Genomic DNA, 20,620 nt, shown 5'->3' on the forward strand with positions numbered 1-20,620 from the left:
AGAGGGACATCAGACTGTAACGTTCTTTGCTTCACGGAAACGTGGCTTACTGGAGAGACGCTATCCGAAGCGGTGCAGCCAATAGGTTTCTCCACGCATCGCGCAGACAGGAAAAAACATCTTTCTGGTAAAAAGAGGGGCGGGGGCGTATGCCTTATGACTAACGTGACATGGTGCGATGAAAGAAACATACAGGAACTCAAATCCTTCTGTTCACCTGATTTAGAATTCCTCACAATCAAATGTAGACCGCATTATCTACCAAGAGAATTCTCTTCGATTATAATCACAGCCGTATATATCCCCCCCCAAGCAGACACATCGATGGCTCTGAACGAACTTTATTTAACTCTCTGCAAACTGGAAACAATTTATCCGGAGGCTGCATTCATTGTAGCTGGGGATTTTAACAAGGCTAATCTGAAAACAAGACTCCCCAAATTTTATCAGCATATCGATTGCGCAACCAGGGGAGGAAAGACCTTGGATCATTGTTACTCTAACTTCCGCGACGCATATAAGGCCCTGCCCCGCCCCCCTTTCGGAAAAGCTGACCACGACTCCATTTTGTTGATCCCTGCCTACAGACAGAAACTAAAACAAGAGGCTCCCACGCTGAGGTCTGTCCAACGCTGGTCCGACCAAGCTGACTCCACACTCCAAGACTGCTTCCATCACGTGGACTGGGAGATGTTTCGTATTGCGTCAGATAACAACATTGACGAATACGCTGATTCGGTGTGCGAGTTCATTAGAACGTGCGTTGAAGATGTCGTTCCCATAGCAACGATTAAAACATTCCCTAACCAGAAACCGTGGATTGATGGCAGCATTCGTGTGAAACTGAAAGCGCGAACCACTGCTTTTAATCAGGGCAAGGTGTCTGGTAACATGACCAAATACAAACAGTGCAGCTATTCCCTCCGCAAGGCTATCAAACAAGCTAAGCGCCAGTACAGAGACAAAGTAGAATCTCAATTCAACGGCTCAGACACAAGAGGCATGTGGCAGGGTCTACAGTCAATCACGGACTACAGGAAGAAACCCAGCCCAGTCACGGACCAGGATGTCTTGCTCCCAGGCAGACTAAATAACTTTTTTGCCCGCTTTGAGGACAATACAGTGCCACTGACACGGCCTGCAACGAAAACATGCGGTCTCTCCTTCACTGCAGCCGAGGTGAGTAAGACATTTAAACGTGTTAACCCTCGCAAGGCTGCAGGCCCAGATGGCATCCCCAGCCGCGCCCTCAGAGCATGCGCAGACCAGCTGGCCGGTGTGTTTACGGACATATTCAATCAATCCCTATACCAGTCTGCTGTTCCCACATGCTTCAAGAGGGCCACCATTGTTCCTGTTCCCAAGAAAGCTAAGGTAACTGAGCTAAATGACTACCGCCCCGTAGCACTCACATCCGTCATCATGAAGTGCTTTGAGAGACTAGTCAAGGACCATATCACCTCCACCCTACCTGACACCCTAGACCCACTCCAATTTGCTTACCGCCCAAATAGGTCCACAGACGATGCAATCTCAACCACACTGCACACTGCCCTAACCCATCTGGACAAGAGGAATACCTATGTGAGAATGCTGTTCATCGACTACAGCTCGGCATTCAACACCATAGTACCCTCCAAGCTCGTCATCAAGCTCGAGACCCTGGGTCTCGACCCCGCCCTGTGCAACTGGGTACTGGACTTCCTGACGGGCCGCCCCCAGGTGGTGAGGGTAGGCAACAACATCTCCTCCCCGCTGATCCTCAACACTGGGGCCCCACAAGGTTGCGTTCTGAGCCCTCTCCTGTACTCCCTGTTCACCCACGACTGCGTGGCCACGCACGCCTCCAACTCAATCATCAAGTTTGCGGACGACACAACAGTGGTAGGCTTGATTACCAACAACGATGAGACGGCCTACAGGGAGGAGGTGAGGGCCCTCGGAGTGTGGTGTCAGGAAAACAACCTCACACTCAACGTCAACAAAACTAAGGAGATGATTGTGGACTTCAGGAAACAGCAGAGGGAACACCCCCCTATCCACATCGATGGAACAGTAGTGGAGAGGGTAGCAAGTTTTAAGTTCCTCGGCATACACATCACAGACAAACTGAATTGGTCCACTCACACAGACAGCATCGTGAAGAAGGCGCAGCAGCGCCTCTTCAACCTCAGGAGGCTGAAGAAATTCGGCTTGTCACCAAAAGCACTCACAAACTTCTACAGATGCACAATCGAGAGCATCCTGGCGGGCTGTATCACCGCCTGGTATGGCAACTGCACCGCCCTCAACCGTAAGGCTCTCCAGAGGGTAGTGAGGTCTGCACAACGCATCACCGGGGGCAAACTACCTGCCCTCCAGGACACCTACACCTACACCACCCGATGTCACAGGAAGGCCATAAAGATCATCAAGGACATCAACCACCCGAGCCACTGCCTGTTCACCCCGCTATCATCCAGAAGGCGAGGTCAGTACAGGTGCATCAAAGCTGGGACCGAGAGACTGAAAAACAGCTTCTATCTCAAGGCCATCAGACTGTTAAACAGCCACCACTAACACTGAGTGGCTGCTGCCAACACACTGACACTGACTCAACTCCAGCCACTTTAATAATGGGAATTGATGGGAAATGATGTAAATATATCACTAGCCACTTTAAACAATGCTATCTTATATAAATGTTACTTACCCTACATTATTCATCTCATATGCATACGTATATACTGTACTCTATATCATCGACGGTATCCTTATGTAATACATGTATCACTAGCCACTTTATACTATACTATGCCACTTTGTTTACATACTCATCTCATTTGTACATACTGTACCCGATACCATCTACTGTATCTTGCCTATACTGCTCTGTACCATCACTCATTCATATATCCTTATGTACATATTCTTTATCCCCTTACACTGTGTACAAGACAGTAGTTTTGGAATTGTTAGTTAGATTACTTGTTATTACTGCATTGTCGGAACTAGAAGCACAAGCATTTCGCTACACTCGCATTAACATCTGCTAACCATGTGTATGTGACAAATAAAATTTGATTTGATTTGATTTGATTTGATTTAGTCAAAGTTTATGATGTCTATTTACGTTATCTTGCCGCGCTACCTAGATTTCCTGCGGGCATTTTTGAGTAATTTCTGAACGTGAACTCACTGTAAATGGACATTTATGGATATAAATGGCATATTATTGAAGAAAAAAAAAATGTACTGTGTAACATGTCCTATTACTGTCATCTGATGAAGATTTTCAAAAGGTTAGTGAACGATTTATTTTTTAATCCTGTGTTTGTTGATTGCATGTTTTGGCTATTCAAATGAGCTGTGTCTGGTGGTGGTTTGACATATATATGTGCTATGTTTTCGCCGTAAAACATTTTAGAAATCTGACTCGCTGGCTAGATGAACAAGGTGTTTATCTTTCATTTGAGCTATTGGACTTGTTAATGTGTGGAGGTTAAATATTTGTAAGAATATTTTTGCGTTCCATGCGCCACCGTTTCAGCTGAACGTGGGACGGTTGATTCCCAATTGGGAACCAATATCTTAGACAGGTTAATATTCTACTGATTCCGTGTGCACAAAGACTCATGGAACGGCAAAATCTTGAATGAAGCAATTACACACTTGGCTGTTTTTAAAATCGATCTTTGCTATAATAATGGTTTTACAAAAAAAATGCGCTACAACAGACTGGTATTAGTTATAATTGATTTAGTGTTTACACTGTTCAAAACAGGTAGAAAAATAATATTTTAGATCGTTCAAAGTAGCCATCCTTTGCCTTGATGACAGCTGTGCACACTTTTAGAATTCTCTCAACCAGTTTCATGAGGTAGTCACCTGGAATGCATTTGAATTAAAAAGTGTGACTTGTTAAGTTCATTTGTGGAATTTCTTTCCTTCTTAATGCGTTTGAGTCAATCAGATATGTTGTGACAAGGTAGAGGTCGACCGATTAATTGGAATGGCCGATTAATTAGGGCCAATTTCAAGTTGTCATAACAATCGGTAATGGACACCGATTATGGCCGATTACATTGCACTCCACAAGGAGACTGCGTGGCAGGCTGACTACCTGTTATGCGAGTGCAGCCAGGAGCCAAGGTAAGGTGCTAGCTAGCATTAAACTTACCATATGAAAACCAATCAATCTTAATTAACATAATCACAACTTAAACTAGTAATATCAACTAGTTTGTCCTGCGTTGCATATAATCGATGTGGTGCCTGTTAATTTATCATTGAATCACAGCCTACTTCGCCAAACGGGTGATTTAACAAGCGCATTCCCGAAAAAAGCACTGCCGTTGCACCAATGTGTACCTAACCATAATCATCAATGCCTTTCTTTAAAATCAATACAAGTAAATATTTTTAAACCTGCATATTTAGTTAATATTGCCTGCTAACATGACTTTCTTTTAACTAGGAATATTGTGTCACTTCTCTTGCGTTCTGTGCAACAGAGTCAGGGTAATGCAGCAGTTTGGGTCGCCTGGCTCGTTGCAAAATGTGTGAAGACCATTTCTTCCTAACAAAAACAGCAAACTTCGCCAAATGTGGGATAATTTAACAAAAAGCGCATATGTGAATAAAGCACAATCGTTGCACCTAACCATAAACGTATTGATTTTAAGAAAGACACAGAAGTACATTTTTTTTTAACCCTGCATAATTAGTTAAAATAAATTCATGTTAGCAGGCAATATTATTAACTAGGAAAATTGTGTCACTTCTCTCGCGTTCATTGCACGCAGAGTCAGGGTAAATGCAACAGTTGGGCCGCCTGGCTCGTTGCGAACTAATTTGCCAGAATTTTACATAATTATGACATAACATTGAAGGTTGTGCAATGTAACAGCAATATTTAGACTTATGCATGCCACCCGTTCGATAAAATACGGAACGGTTCTGTATTTCACTGAAAATATTAAACGTTTCGTTTTCGAAATGATAGTTTCCGGATTTGACCATATTAATGACCCAAGGCTCGTATTTCTGTGCATTATTATATTATAATTAAGTCTATGATTTGATAGAGCAGTCTGACTGAGCGGTGGTAGGCAACAGCAGGCTCTTGTTCATTCAAACAGCACTTTCCTGCGTTTTCCAGCAGCTCTTCGCAATGCTTGAAGAACAGTGTTGTTTACGACTTCAAGCCTATCAACTCCCGAGATTAGGCTGGCAATAGTAAAGTACCTATTAGAACATCCAATAGTCAAAGGAATATGAAATACAAATAGTATAGAGAGAAATAGTCCTATAATAACTACAACCTAAAACTTCTTACCTGGGAATATTGAAGACTCATATTAAAAAGGAACCACCAGCTTTCATATGTTCTCATGTTCTGAGCAAGGAACTTAAACGCTAGCTTTTTTTACGTGGCACATATTGCAATTTTACCTTCTTCTCCAACACTGTTTTTGCATTATTTAAACCAAATTGAACATGTTTCATTATTTGAGACAAAATTGATTTTCTTTATGTATTATATTAGTTATATAAATAAATAAATAGTCCGATTAATCGGTATCAGCTTTTTTTGGTCCTCCAATAATCGCTATTGAAAAATCATAATCGGTCAACCTCTAGTGGGTATACAGAAGATATACCAAATAGGGCTAAGACCAAGTCCATATTATGCCAAGAACAGCTTAAATAAGCAAAGAGAAATGACAGTCCATCATTACTTTAAGACATAGTCAGTCAATCCTCAAAATTTCCAAAATGTTGAAAGTTTATTCAAGCGCAGTTGCAAAAACCACCAAGCGCTATGATGGAACTGGCTCTCACGAGGACCGCCACAAGAAAGGACTAGTTACCTCTGCTGCAAAGGTAAAGTTCATTGGAGTTACCAGCCCAAATAAATGCTTCGGCGTTCAAGTAACACACACATCTAAACAGAAACTGTTCAGAGGAGACTGCGTGAAATCAGGCCTTCGTGAAACTATAGACAAAGAAACACGAGCAATAGACATTAGACCGGAGGAAACTTGTCCTTTGGCCCAATGAGTCCAAATTTGAGATTTTGGGCTCTAACCACCGTGTCATTGTGAGATGCAGAGTAGGTGAACGGATGCTCTCCGCATGTGTGGTTCCCACCGTAAAGCATGGAGAAGGAGGTGTTATGGTGTGGGGGTGCTTTGCTGGTGACACGGTCTGTGATTTATTTAGAATTCAAGGCACACTTAACCAGCATGGCTACCACAGCATTCTGCAGCGATATGCAATCCCATCTGGTTTGCGCTTAGTGAGACTATCATTTGTTATTCAACAGGACAATGATCCAACACACTTCCAGGCTGTGTAAGGACTATTTGACCAAGAAGGTGAGTGATGGAGTGCTGCATCAGATGAGATGTTTTTGGATGAGTAGGACCGTAGAGTGAAGGAAAAGCAGCCAACAAGTGCTCAGCATGTGGGAACTCCTTCAAGACTGTTGGAAAAGCATTCCAGTTGAAGCAGGTTGAGAGAATGCCAAGAGTGTGGAACGCTGTCAAGGCAAAGAGTGGCAATTTGAACATTTCTTTTTATTTATTTTGGGATAACATTTGGTGAAAGAGCAGACAGACACATCAAATTACAGAAATACTCATCATAAACATTGATCTAAGGTACAAGTGTTTAACACTTTTTTGGTTACTAAATGATTCCATGTGTGTTTCATAGTTTTGATGTCTTCACTATTATTCTACAACGTAGAAAATAGAAAAACCCTTGAATGAGTAGGTGAGTCCAAACTTTTGACTGGTACTGCATGTTTTTTTTTACGTTAGAAGACTTTGGTATACTTATTTAGTGTTGCTCCAAATGGTCCGAATTTTTTAAATGTATTCTAACAGCAACTGTTTGGCACACATAATACTCATGCAATGCTTGCTCCTATATCCACCTTTATCTTAAATCTCCAGTAGCTTCCACTACTAAGTCAAATGTCTTCCACAGATCTGACTTCCCCTTTCCCTCCTTAGCAACCAGTAAACATTCGCCCGTTTCAAGTTCTTCACTTCCTCCGCATCTATTTATCTGTCGACATCACTGTGTTCAGAGTTCGTTAAAACCAATTTATTGATGTGATTATGATAGGCTATAGGTCAGGCCCTATTGGTCACATGAATACAATGCTTACATGTTTCACATAAAGAGAGCAACGGTTGAGGGATTTTTTTTTAATAAACAAATTAGGGATTGCGGTAACAGGTCCATTCAAGAAGAAACAAGAAAAACTAAACGGATTAAATTCTGTTGCAGCTTCAGCACAGACTTCTCGCTGCAGTGCCTTTTTGCTGCAGTATGGAGAAGAGCGAGACAACGTGCGCCAGTCACACAGGGAAACGCTATAAAATGTTAACACAGTGTAATCATTGGGCTCTGAGTCATTTGTGTGTCTCAATTATTTAATCAAAGTCTGCTTAAAGCATCAGACAAGTCCATTGTATCTGTTGGCTAATCATTCCTCACAGTGTATTTATTATTATTTTCCTTTTCCTCACCAATTTTGTGGTATCCAATTGGTAGATAGTCTTGTCCCATCGCTGCAACTCCCGTACAGACTCGGGAGAGGCCAAGGTCGAAACACAACCCAACCAAGCCGCATAGCTTCTTGACACTGCTTATCCCGGAAGCTAGCCACACCAATGCGTCAGAGGAAACACCGTACACCTGGCGACCATGTCAGCGTGCATTGCGCACGTCCCTCCACAGGAGTCGCAAGTGCGCAATGGGACAAGAACAACTCTGCCGGTCAAACCCTCCCCTAACCCGGACGACGCTGGGCCCATTGTGCGCCAACCCATGGGTCTCCCGGTCGTGGCAGATACACTAGTAGGATTTTCCAGACTTCTGCTAGAGCTAGACTACTGCTCTCTACAGCGACATGCATGATTGAATCAATGTACCACCTAAATAGATTACAGGAAAAATACAAAGCACTTAAACTTGTTAATTTCCTCCAGCATAAGAACACAAGGGAAAGTGAGAAATTGGGGAAACAGTGTAGGGCTGTCCCAGACAACAAAAAAATCTTAGTTGACCGAGAGTAGTCTGTTCTTTCGACCAATCAATTCTGCCATTACTCTCCTGAAGTAGCCGGTAAGGGGCTACACAAGGAGTCCAGCCCGAACCTTGTGCTAGCAAGCTTGCAACATCGTATAAAATATTCTGGGCAGCGTTTCCCATGCAAGTGAGCTCGGGAGAGACACAGCTGTAGGCTGTTTGCGTAAGAAGAAGTAGTGCTGGACTTGGGCAGGAGATCACCGCAGTAGAGTACAGACAACTCAAATGTTCTACTGCTTGAGCTCCTGTTCCTCTTATAGAATATTAACTCAAAAGTCTTGTGGAGCTCCTGCAACTAAATAAACAGTACCAGCACGCAAAATGAGTACCGGAACCTATTTCAGTCCAAGTCAAGCACTGATAAGAAGTAATCAGGTAGGCCCATTTTATGACGTTTCCACTGGATCCGAGCATTATATTTTTCCCTTTCACGCCGAGTGGTTATCAAAAGGGAGAGCGCTGTAAACATTTTTTAAATACACTGAGGAACTATTGTCATTCTCAATGGGTGTAAAAACAAGACTTTGTTTGCTTGTTATTTGAGGTGAAGAAAATATTACTTTGAGACGCTCCACAGCTCATTAGTGGTGGTGCGCTAAGCCAATGAGAAATACTACGGGCACATTTATATGCCTACATTTGCACACAGGCCAGGTAGCCTATAGGCCTTCTTCTAAGCGTAGTCAGGTGAGCGTCCTTACTCAACATTGAACGTTGCCCTGGCTTGACGTAGATTCAAGTGAATACTTTTAGAATGCTGAGCCATTGACTGCCTGCACCAGATGGCAGTGTGCGAGTGGTTTCTTTTGATAATGAAGCAACGGACTACAGTCATATTGTTTTGAACCTAGAAGACCTACAGACTGGAGTCGGCAAGAAGGAGTCGTAATGTCTAGTCGTTTTACTCTTAGCTAGCTAAATAATGAACTGCAATTATCATAAACCATTAACTAGCTACAGTAGTGAAATATCTGTCAGATGTTAAGTAAGCAGGATCGTGGCATTTCAGAAACAATGCATGTTGGTTAGCTAGATCGCAAATTAATGCCTACCGATGTAACTCGGAGGAGAAGCCTACTTTCTGAATTAAGCAATAGATTCAATACTTCTAGAATTAATATGGCTATCATTTAGCTGGCTAGGCTACTTTGGCTAATCACCATACTTGAAGCAGTTGGCCTGCAAAATCAGCTCGGCCTCAATCATAGGCTGCAAAAAAATGTTTTTAGACAGGCAGGATGTATGACTGTCAGCAGGAATATGGAGCACTCCATGTCAGTAAGTCATGATGTAATGTTTTCCTTAAGATTGCATTTGACCATTTTAAGAGCTAATACTACTCTCATAAGAAGTGGAGAAGCCCTATACAACAACCTACAGTCATGGCCAAAAGTCAAGAATGACAAATATTAATTTTCACAAAGTCTGCTGCCTCAGTTTGTATGATGGCAATTTGTATATACTCCAGAATGTTATGAAGAGTGAACAGATGAATTGCAATTAATTGCAAAGTCCCTCTTTGCCATGCAAATGAACTGAATCCCCCAAACACATTTTCACTGCATTTCAGCCCTGCCACAAAAGAACCAGCTGACATCATGTCAGTGATTCTCTCGTTAACCTTTTGCGTGTAGGGGGCAGTATTTTATTTTTGGCTAAAAAAACATACCCATTTGAAACTGCCTATTTCTCAGCCGCAGAAACTAGAATATGCATATAATTAGATTCAGTCAGATTAGGATAGAAAACACTAAAGTTTCCAAAACTGTCAAAATATTGTCTGTGAGTATAACAGAACTGATATTGCAGGCAAAAACCTTATTTTGAAACCTCTTTCTTTGCATGCCTATCCTCCATTTAAAGGGATATCAACCAGATTCCTTTTTATATGGCTTCCCTAAGGTGTCAACAGGCCTTAGACATAGTTTCAGTTTCATTTTTTTTGAAAAATGAGTGAGAAAGATCACATTGCGTACGTGGATAGGTGGGGGCTCTCAGAGTGAGTTTTGCGCAACAGTAAAGCGGCCATTGTTTCTCCCGGTCCAATTGAAAAACCTACACTCCCGGTTGATATATTATCGAATATATATTTTAAAAACAACCTGAGGATTGATTATAAAAAACGTTTGACATGTTTCTGTGGACATTATGGATATTATTTGGAATTTTCGTCTGCGTTGTCGTGACCTCTCCTGTGGATATCTGAACATAACGCAACAAACAAACTGAGGTATTTGGATATAAAAATAATCTTTATGGAACAAAAGGAACATTTGTGCAACTGGGAGTCTCGTGAGTGAAAACATCCGAAGATCAAAAAGGTAAACGATTAATTTGATTGCTTTTCTGATTTGTGACCTAGCTACTATGCTTAGTGTACATAATGTTTTGTTATGCTATCGATAAACGTACACAAACGCTTGGATTGCTTTCGCTGTAAAGCATCATTTCAAAATCTGAGACGGTAGGTGGATTAACAAAAGGCAAAGCTGTGTTTTGCAATATTGCAGTTGTGATTTCATGAATATGAATATTTTTTTGAAATATTATTTGACTGTGGCGCTATGCTATTCAGCGGTTGCTGATGACAATTATCCCGCTTAAGGGATGGGTAGCGTCAAGAAGTTAACACAAGTGTGAGTGTTGACGAGGACAAGGCTGGAGATCACTCTGTCATGCTGATTGAGTTTGAATAACAGACTGGAAGCTTCAAAAGGAGGGTGGTGCTTGGAATTATTGTTCTTCCTCTGTCAACCATGGTTACCTGCAAGGAAACACGTGCCGTCATCATTGCTTTGCACAAAAAGGCCTTCACAGACAAGGATATTGCTGCCAGTAAGATTAAATGGTTGCACCTAAATCATCGGATCATCAATAACTTCAAGGAGAGTGGTTCAATTGTTGTGAAGAAGCGCCCAAGAAAGTCTAGCAAGCGCCAGGACCGTTTCCTAAAGTTGATTCAGCTGCGGGATCGGGGCACCACCAGTACAAAGCTTGCTCAGGAATGGCAGCAGGCAGGTGTGAGTGCATCTGCACGCACAGTGAGGCGAAGACTTTTGGAGGATGGCCTGGTGTCAAGAAGGGCAGCAAAGAAGCCACTTATCTCCAGGAAAAACATCAGGGACATACTGATATTCTGCAAAAGGTACAGGGATTGGACTGCTGAGGAATGGGGTAAAGTAATTTTCTCTGATGAAACCCCTGTCCGATTGTTTGGGGCATCCGGAAAAAAAACTTGTCCGGAGAAGACAAGGTGAGAGCTAGCATCAGTCCTGTGTCATGCCAACAGTAAAGCATCCTGAGACCATTCATGTGTGGGGTTGCTTCTCAGCCAAGGGAGTGGGCTCACTAACAAATTTGCCTAAGAACACAGCCATGAATAAATAATGGTACCAACACATCCTCTGAGAGAAACTTCTCCCAACCACCCAGGAACAGTTTGGTGACAAACAAGGCCTTTTCCAGCATGATGGAGCACCTTGCCATAAGGCAAGTGATAACCAAGTGGCTCAGGGAGCAAAACATTGATATTTTGGGTCCATGGCCAGGAAACTCCCCAGACCTTAATCCCATTGAGAACTTGTGGTCAATCCTCAAAAGGTAGGTGGACAAACAAAAACCCACAAATTCCGACAAACTCTGCAAATGCAAGAATGGGCTGCCATCAGTGGCCCAGAAGTTAATTAACAGCATGCCAGGGCGGAATGCAGAGGTCTTGAAAAAGAAGGGTCAACACTGCAAATATTGACTCTTTGCATCAACTTCATGTAATTGTCAATAAAAGCCTTTGACACTTATGAAATGCTTGTAATTATACTTCAGTATTCCATAGTAACATCTGACAAAAATATCTAAAGACACTAAAGCAGCAAACTTTGTGTAAATTAATATTTGTGTCATTCTCAAAACTTTTAGCCACGACTGTACTCCTGCAGTAACTCGCTGTCAGAGAGGCTGCGATAAAAGCTTAGGCAGGAGGCCCCTGGCCAGTGGTAGGTCAGAGTTGAGGGCTCTCTTTCAAGCACACTCACTACCGCTTATCAGTCGTCTCTCCGGGTGCTACAGAGACGGACTAGTCCAACAACCTAGGATGTATCCAGAGCACAGAGAAGAAAACTCCACTCATAATAGTATACGTCATGTAAACCTCATTCACTATGGCAGTCTGCTAGTGTGATGCCAGCATATTATCCAGGCCAATGGTTGGATTGGATTTACTGTACTCACTCCAAAACTCATGCTCCCTGTAAGTCTCCCACACTTCCCAAACTGACATGTGTCTATCCCCCTTTCCTATAGGTGAGTCTGCTGGGCTATGGAACTCTAGAATAGTACATTAAAAAAACTGCCACCCTGTTGTCAGCTATCCGCAGACTTTCAGTGGCCACATTTTGGGGATGACCAAATGCGATCAAGTTTTGTATAAACAACTAATTTTCATATTTTAAGATTACAAAACAATAACTTTGTCTTCAAATTTTTACTAACTTCTGTGATAAATATCAAGACAAATACACTTAGAATAAATGCAAGTCTCATGTCCAGAGTGAATACATTTGTATATCATACAGGTCTCAACTAAAATTGGTGCTTGTGTCGGTAGCAGTTTGTATGAATTTGAGTGGTTACATACAATACATGTTGACGTTTGCTGTACTCCCAGGTAAGGCCCTTTCTTCTGGAACAGTGGAGGCTCCTCATGAGGAAGGGGAGGACATCCACCTGAATTTCATAAAAATAAAAACTGTATAAATAAAGTTCAGATAAAATTATACTAAATATAAAATCACATCACCAAATAACTGATTAAAACACTATTTTGCAAAGGTCTACAGTAGCCTCAACAGTAACCTAGGTTAGCACCATGGTGTAGTCGCCAGAGGACATCTATCTTCTGTCCATTGACTTCAATAGAAAACCTACAGTGGTTCCTCCTTTAAAAAGTTGTGTCATACTGTGGCACACCCTGCGTGTTGCTGCAGCATTCTGTGGCACGTCATTTAATTCTCAGCCATTTCTGTTACTGCAAGTTATTGCTAGTTTGACCACCAGAGGGCATCTTTGAGAAGCTTTGATAGTATTCCGTATTAGCATTACCAGAGAATTTAAAACCTTTTTTTGTAATAACATAGTATATTGGACAGATTAAGAAATTTGGCTAAATTAAATTTAATTAATATTATGGCGTTTCCATTCAGAGAAAACTGTCAGTTTGTAAATCCAGATCGTTTCGCTCTCGGAGCGCACACTGAACGCTCAGGCCGAGAAGTAGGGTTGATTTGAGTGTTCTGGCCTTACAACGGCAGTCAAGCCCTCTGGTACACTCAGACGAGAGTGCTCTGAAATCCGTGTAGATAGTAGGCTGGACACAATTTAAGAACTTTTTCTGATAAACTAGTTCATTGCATCCGCCGTGGAGCCCAGTTTCATAATGTGACCATATTTCCCAGCTGCTTGCCGTCGTTTTGAAGTAATCGTGAAAAGGCAGGTCTTATTTTAGGGCATTTTTCACCCTGCCAGCTCCTATTAATTCTATTGAGCATCGTGGCACCAACTCACCTTCCGAACATTCTATTCCCAGCGTATTGAGACCTGCTCAACTTTGCAGTCTTCCCATTGTTTCCTATGGGGGGAATATAGGCACGTCGGACTATTTCGCCAAATATCTCGCAATGTGTATATTTAGATTTTTTTCAAGTCAGGTGTAACCGGTGTGAAATGGCTAGCTAGTTAGCGGGTGCGCGCTAATTGCGTTTTAAATCGGTGACGTCATTCGCTCTGAGACATTGAAGTAGTTGTCCCCCATGCTCTGCAAGGGCCGCGGTAGGGGTGAGGAGAGGGACGGAAGTTAAACTGTTACACGGGCACAATTTTAAAATCAGGATATCTCCTCTTTGTAATTGTGTAAGTCTGGGCAGCGAGCTCGTTTGTCATCGATCGCTAGACCAGAAATAGTCAGAAGTTTTTATTTTTCCCCTACTTTTTCATTACGCAGACATAAGCACAGTTGACACCATCGAGGTGCGGATGTTAACTTTCTACACAAGTTGTTTTTTTCCCCAGTTTTGTCCGACGAACAGATTGTAGTGGTAAAATAAAAAGGGATATAAGCATCACTCCAGTCGAAAACAGGCTCTGCGAACGTTCGATTTCATTCATTTGCTATGTGCTCGCGCTAGTGTTCCAGTTTAGCCAACGTTCTTAAGCCTTTTTCCAGCCTTGGGTGAATTTTGACTCGTTCTATTATCCGGCCTATTGATAGCCAGAGCGACTATACGAAAGCACCCGAATGTCCATTGAGAAAGCACAACGACTATATCATTTAGCTAAGCTAAGAATGACGAGAATAATCAAGTCAATAAACGTTGGGTAGTTAAATAGCCTATAGTTAATATACTGGCATGTTTGATGTATAACTACTAACAATAGGTAGCTAGCTAACATACCGGTACATACTGCTGTAATGATATTCTGTGTGGTTCGTAAGGTCAGCTTAGCTAACAAATTGTTAGCCAACATAAAGTGGAAGGTAACTTATTTGAAAAGTAATTACTTTATTACATTGAGAAGCAAGCTACCTCTTGGTTGTTAGGGCAAATCTGGTCTGTGATAAAAAAAAAAATTCAAACATTCCCCACACCTAGCTCGGCTATTAGACTATTCTTTAGTAAAGGTTGAATAGTCTATTGTTCAGCTATTAGCCCTCCTCGCAACTTGCAACAAATTGCTGCTCCGATCTCATTCCTTTCCCTCTTCCACGCGTCATCATTCTGCTCCTGAGTGGCTCGCTTGTGAGCGTGCTGGCAGCATCTTCGGTTGTGCGTCAAGAATTTTGCATGTTTGTATGAAGGTGTGGTTATTCACAGGCAAATTGTTATATGCTATGGAGTTACATTTGTGTCTTTTAGTCGAGAGCAAAACCTTCATTTTCAATTTGAAAAGAATTGATCGAAGATGGCATCTCAGGTAAGCAGCAATGGGCTGTATTAACGCATCCTAAAAATGACATCTGCTGCTTTAGAATGAATATCTCAGTTATTGAAATACAGACAGATGTAGTAGTCCCAGAGTTAATGATCCAAGGTCAGTTTTGCATTTCACCTCCTGATTTAAGATGACTGACCGTGTTAGAATTTAAAAAACAAGGCTTAAAATCATGCTCTCTCATCTGCGGGTATGTTTTGATGTGAGAGAGGAAGCCAGTCCCGTCATCGCCACCTCACCCGCTCTTAAGATAATCTTTGGGCCAACTGGGGGCCCAAGGCTGGTTAGGAAATACAGCAATTGTGATGAACTGAGAGAATATTAGGGTAGCACTGTAATTCATGAATCATATGCTGTCTGCCGCTGTCCTTACCTCTTTCCCTTTCGGTCTTCTACACCTCATCTTTCTTCCTTGTTTAATAACGCACACCATATGTGCATTGAAGTACAGATTGAACTTGTATTTATAATATTACAATTATCATAATTATAATGCATTTATAACACCTGGATAATTAACTTTTCAATATAGCGTTTCACATTGGTTGAAATTAAATATCACATTGAAATACTATCCTGTGTCCTCAGATTAATGCAGATGAAGGGAGTTAGATATGCGTAGTTTGTTTTTTTTCCATATATATGAATTACAAATCAATCATGTTTCTAGTCTATTGCATAGTTACAATGTGTAATCATTGATGTCCCAGGAGCGGTAAACACCGTTGAAGTGTATAATTGTAATAAATTCATGCAGACACAGCATTCAAATAATGAATTTTGGTATGACTGAAAAAGAATGTCAGATTCATACCTGAACCACACCTTTAGTTGCCAAGGAACAGTACATGATCAGTGAATATATTCAATGTACAGGCTAAAATGTGGGAATCTCATGCGTGGTAATAACTACAGTACATGTGCAAATAGGACTTGCATCCTTGGAACAATAAAGATATTATCTTCTACTCTATCCATATGCTGCATTAATGCCATTCAGAATTTAATTTTATACAACAACTATGATAGCTGAGGTTCATAGATTGGTATGAATATTAGTTCAGAACCTAATGTTTTAGGGTCCATACAGAGATCAGCTACATACTGTAGCTAGCTACACATCCATATGCATAGTTATTTTTATCCTCCACTACACAATAAACAAGTAAATAGTTAGCTAGCTATGTTACTTCAGCTGCATTGCAAGGCAAGCTTACACAATTATACATTCAATTTGAAGTAAATGCTTTAGCTAGCTAGATGCTTTACATCCACTGTTTCACAAGACGAGAACCAGCAAACCAGGCTGTCGCAAGAGTCCCTAAAACATTAAAACACGAATTACAAATGTATTCTCCTAACACTAGCTAGCAGGCTAATGTTAGCTAGTCAGATAACTTGCTAAAATAGTGATTTTCATAAATTAACTTTATGACAAAAAAATCTGCACAAACGTTTGTCTCTACATTAACTAACATATTCCTCTCAATTGTACATTTTTAGCTTGACTCGTTATGACAAAACAACTTACATCTGGTTCCACTGTAATCTTTTGTCAGCCATCTTTGTTGAAGAACGCCACAAGGCAAGGGTGGCTTGCGTCAAAATTTGTCATTGGAACCACTCAATATGATTGGTCATAAAAACCTTGGGACCCAAATGCATAATGAGTACTCTAACTCCCCCTTGTGGTGGTCTGTAGCAATGGAGCTGTGACGCTGGGTACCTCTAAGTCCCGCAGTGCAAGCTCACAACTTTTAAAGGAGGAACCACTGTAGGAGGCTCATGGTTCTCACCCCCTTGTCATAATTACTGTGTAAGTCAATGAAACGTCCGGAGAACGTCCAACCGATCAGCGCTCTTGCAGCATGAACTGACTTTTTGTCCACACAAAAAACAAAAACTACAGCTAGCTACCACTGCAGTGTATCAAATGTGGCGACTAGTTGACTCAAAGACAATAGATGAACAGTTTAACAAATTAATTTCTACCAAAATTAAGTTAAGGCAAGAGAGAAAGACCCTGCTTTTACACTTTCAGTTACTTAGCTAGCAAATACAGCTAGCTAGTTTAGCCTACTGAAAGACCCTGCTAAAACAGAGGGATGCTATGTTAGCTAGGTGGCTATGACTATCCACCACAACACTGGAACACTTCCAAGTCAAGGTAAGCTTTTGATATTACTAATTTATTGCCACCGGGGCCCACCAATGTAACCGCTTATTGATTGTACACCAACGTTACTGCATGAATGTAGTGGGTTTACTAACGTGTTAGTTCCATTTAGTGATGGGTAATTCGCGAACGGTTCGGCTCTGAGAGCCGGCTCTTGTAGGTGAACGTTGGGAACTGGCTCGCATATCAGAAGAACCGAATCTATTTATACAAATATTTTTAAAATTAAGATATGAATAATCAAAGATATCAATGAATAAAATGTATTTTAAAGAACGAAAAACAAAAATAATATAGGCCTAAATGCTCAAGCGCACACAACAGCCTCACCTGTTGTTCCTGTCAATCACGAAGTGTCAACCAATGAACCAAAGATGCGTGAGGGAGGGCCGAGCCAACTCACTCACACACTTAGCATCTGAGGAGAGAGAGGAAGGACAGCTGTGAAAACAACAGCTGAGAAATGAGTCGGAAGCACTGTAGCATTTGGATGCATTTTAATAATGTAGAGTATAATATAATAATGCTAGAGCACAGCATAGAATTTGCCAAAACAAAATTCCATAAAGCCGGTTCTACGCACAACCTACACCGGCATATGCGAAATGTGCACGCAACTGTGAAGCTAGCTGTAGCGGAGCTTCGAGAAACTAGCGGGCCTGCTAGTGATGGTGGTAGAGCCAGCAACTCCACACATGGAGATGTATCCACTCGGTAAAGTAGGCCTACTCCGCGATGCTCAGCAACGCAGTCTTCTATGGACCAGTTTATACTAAGGTGTATGTCTGTAGCAAAACAAGGCCAAATTGATATTGCATTGGCTAAAATTATTGCTTCGATTTCCAGCCATTTCTCGATCGGAGGACAGAGGTTTTAGAAATTATAGCAATAGTCTAAATCCAATGTACAGAATTTCAAGCAGGAAAACCCTTTCAAAATCCCTTATTCAACAACTGTACGAGAGCACACAGGCTTCAGTGCGGGAAAGATACCAAAAAGCTACTGCAGTTTACCTTACCACTGACTGCTGGACATCAAGGGTAACCACATCTTACATGTCGGTTACATGTCACTTCACTGAAGATTTTCGATGTCTAGCTGTCTTCAGGACTGCTTAGAGTTCAGCGACAGACACCTCAGAGAACTTGGCAGAGGAACTGTTGAGAGTGGCTAGAGAATTGCAAGTAGATGGAAAAGTGTTCTGACAATGCAGCTAACATGACCAACATTTTGTTATTATTTTTAAAAAATTGGACCCATCATCTATGTCCAGCCCACACAATCAACCTGACTGTAAGAGATGCTCTGAAGGTGATGAAGCCCACTGTGGACAAAGTGAAAGCAGCTGTGGAATACTGCGTGAGCTGAGGCCTAAACAAGACTGTACTACAATGTGGAATTCATATGTTGAAGCAGTTTCTTGAGTCAAAGGAAGCCATCATCTCTACCCTGGCCATTGTCAATGCACCTGTTGATGCGCTGACCCAAGAGGAATGGGAGGTGGAGGTGTGCAGAGTCCTGGAACCCTTTGAGTAGGTCACTGTGGAGATCAGCGGAGAGAGGTACAGTAAGCAGTTTCACATACATCATTATTTAATCCAGTGTATATGAGCAGTAGATGAGAATGTAGTATCAGTAGACAAGTAAAAACGAATAAGTTACTGTTCTCTCTTTTCAGCTACGTGACAGCCTCAAAAATGACACTCCTGTGTAAGGGTCAGCAGCGAGTCACAGCCAGCCGCCAGAGAGAAGCAAATGTAACCACAGGACATGTGACAGAGTTGATGGACACCCTGTTTATCAATGGACAGAAAGTTCCACAGAATGGAATATAATCACGTGCTATCAGAAACCGCTGCACTTGACCCCAGGTTTAAGAATTTAGCCTTCAGTGATGCCAGAGCGATTCATGAGGCTCTTCAAAGAATAACCTCAGCAGCAGGGAGGGACAGCCCCAGTAGTCAGCTGGCTCAAGCACCAGGGCAACAGGAAGAAGGGGGATCAGATGGAGCAGAAGCACCAGCAGTAGTGCCACAAAAGTCTGCTGTTTGAATGCTGTTTGACGAGAGAGCAACTCAGGATCCAGCATGAAGGAATCCCTCAGCAGATGCCATAATGGAGGTCCGATCCTATTTGGAGGAGCCCCCTCCAAAGATCTGCAGATCCTCTGAGCTGGTGGAAGAGCTCTGTCTACCCACTAAAGTCATGACAGGGAGACTCTGCATAGTGGCCCCATCTGTTCCCTCTGAGAGGGTCTTCTCGAAAACAGGACAAATAATTACTGAGAGAAGAAATCGCATCAGCCCCTTGAAAGTGAGGCAGCTTGCATTTCTGAATACTAATCTCTCAAAAGCAAAATATGGTCAGCATTGTTGTGTGCTGCTGGTTATAACATGGCAATAAAAAGAAGAGAGAAAAGAGGGACCAGTTTAATGTTTTAAGTGGGATGCTGCAGTTTTGCACATTGATATTTATTTTTCTTTGATATGGTGCAATATTCTATTATGCTGTTCAGATTCTATTTGTTTTAAATGGTTAGATAAATATGCACTTTGTTTATATACATGCAAATGTTTAATAGCATTATTTTTCATAACAAACCAATGCATTTTTAAATACATTATGGTTAAGGTAGAGTATGATCTCATTTAATAATTTAATTAGAAATGTTTTAACCCGGGTGGCGCAGTGGTTAAGGGCGCTGTACTGCAGCGCCAGCTGTGCCATCAGAGACTCTGGGTTCGCGCACAGGCTGTCGTAACCGGCCGCGACCGGGAGGTCCGTGGGGCGACGCACAATTGGCCTAGTGTCGTCCGGGTTAGGGAGGGTTTGGCCATATCCTTGTCTCATCGCGCACCAGCGGCTCCTGTGGCGGGCCGGGCGCAGTGCACGCTAACCAAGGTTGCCAGGTGCACGGTGTTTCCTCCGACACATTGGTGCGGCTGGCTTCCGGGTTGGATGTGCGCTGTGTTTAGAAGCAGTACGGTTGGGTTGTGTATTGGAGGACGCATGACTTTCAGCCTTCGTCTCTCCCGAGCCCGTACGGGAGTTGTAGCGATGAGACAAGATAGTAGCTACTAACAATTGGATACCACGAAATTGCGGAGAAAAAGGGGTAAAAAAATATGATAATGATTGCATTTTTGTCAGTGAATGCTTGTGTTGGTTCAATGTAGCGAACACCTGCTTGCATCTTCCCCATACACCATAATGTCACCAAGTCAACATATACGGCAACTCCAGGATGATTGTCTGGAGGAAGAAAATGTGCCAGCTCATCCCAAACAGGATAATAATGCAACAAAAATATAAAAAAGTAACATGTAAAGTGTTGGTCCCATGTTTCATAAGCAGAAATAAAAGATCCCTGAAATG

At 42.0% G+C, this 20,620-nt stretch overlaps 1 protein-coding gene across 4 annotated transcripts in view; it reads right to left on the reverse strand.

The window, feature by feature from the left end:
- LOC110502357 (tight junction-associated protein 1) overlaps positions 1 to 20,620 on the reverse strand; it is a 135,079-nt gene that overhangs the window by 104,922 nt on the left and 9,537 nt on the right. For 2 of the 4 annotated variants that reach the window (XM_021580316.3, XM_036959651.2), the window contains exon 2: positions 12,719 to 12,807. The exons of the other annotated variants lie outside the window; for them this stretch is intronic. The gene's annotated coding sequence lies outside the window, so the exon portion shown is untranslated. The remainder of the gene's footprint in view (positions 1 to 12,718; positions 12,808 to 20,620) is intronic. 4 annotated transcript variants of the gene reach the window in all.

The sequence above is a fragment of the Oncorhynchus mykiss genome, chromosome 23, assembly GCF_057628025.1.
Source record: "Oncorhynchus mykiss isolate SJ-2025 chromosome 23, ASM5762802v1, whole genome shotgun sequence".
Taxonomy (NCBI): Eukaryota; Metazoa; Chordata; class Actinopteri; order Salmoniformes; family Salmonidae; genus Oncorhynchus; species Oncorhynchus mykiss.